At 45.6% G+C, this 1,046-nt stretch overlaps 1 long non-coding RNA gene across 1 annotated transcript in view; it reads right to left on the bottom strand.

The window, feature by feature from the left end:
* Nucleotides 1–550: 550 nt before the first annotated feature.
* Nucleotides 551–1,046, bottom strand: part of LOC106887561 — a 2,583-nt gene continuing 2,087 nt past the window's right edge. The window contains exons 3-4 of the long non-coding RNA XR_001411923.1: nt 841–985; nt 551–736 (exon numbers count right to left, since the gene is read on the bottom strand). This is a non-coding gene — a long non-coding RNA (uncharacterized LOC106887561). The remainder of the gene's footprint in view (nt 737–840; nt 986–1,046) is intronic.

Here is a 1,046-nt window from a genome sequence, read left to right on the forward strand (position 1 = left end):
GTTGTCTCCCCCCCCCCCCCCCCAATCCAGCTACTTCCCAGGGAGAGCAGAGCCAGGAAAAAGAGCCCATCTCACCCCTGATCCATATCTGTGAACAAAACAGATAGACTGTAAGATCTCAGCACGCTTTGGGTTGGTTTTTTTTTGTTGGTTTGTTGTTTTTGTTGTTTTTTTTTTCCATCGCATTTAGCTGACTATTCAAATAACCTGGACGAGCGCTGAAATGAAAGGAGTTGGGGTGATGGGGGGGGGGGGGGGAAAAAAAAAAAAAAAAAGCCCGGCGTAAGGATTTTTTTTTTTTTTCCTCAGCACAGTTCTGAAAAAGCAGCGTGTGTGTGTGTGTGTGTGTGTGCAGGCACGCGCGTGCGCGCATGTGTTGATTTTGATGTTTTCTGCTTCTCTTCCTTCCTCCTAATGAATTCTATTTGTTTACAGCCTCAAGGAAAGCTTGTCACTAGAAATTTCCTTTTGAGTTTTCAGCTCGAGATTTCACAACCACAGAGCCATTGCAACACAGCGATAAACAAGCTGAGGGAGGCAACTCGAGGGAGGTGGAAATATGCATTTCTGCCGCTCAAGCGTTCGCGGAGACTTCAAGGTATAATCTATCCCAGATCCTTTCCCAGAGAGAAACTTGGCCGATCACGTTTCCACATGATGCTCACGTTTGGTGCTCTTCAATTATCCCTCCCCACAAAGATAGGTGGCGTGTGTTTCAGGGTCTCTCCTCTCGCTCCTACAGAAAAGAAAAAGAAAAAAATGTCATTAGAAGAGGCGTAACACGTCAGTCCGTCCCCAGGTTTGTGTTTCCTGGAGTGGCAGAAAGAGATCAGTCCTAACCTGCCCAGCAGGAATAACGGTCCTTCCGACAACTCTTTTGCAAGGCTTTTTTTACAATTTCTCCAGGAGCTGCATCTCCCTTCACCTTTTCTCCTCCACTTCGCGGCTTCTTCATGCTTTTTCTTCTCACCATTTCTGGCCAAAACTACAAACAAGACTTCGCAGGTAGGTTCGGAATTTAATTCCATTTTCTTTTCTTTTTTTTT

The sequence above is a fragment of the Calidris pugnax genome, unplaced genomic scaffold (genome assembly GCF_001431845.1).
Source record: "Calidris pugnax isolate Ruff unplaced genomic scaffold, ASM143184v1 scaffold60, whole genome shotgun sequence".
NCBI classification, from domain to species: Eukaryota; Metazoa; Chordata; class Aves; order Charadriiformes; family Scolopacidae; genus Calidris; species Calidris pugnax.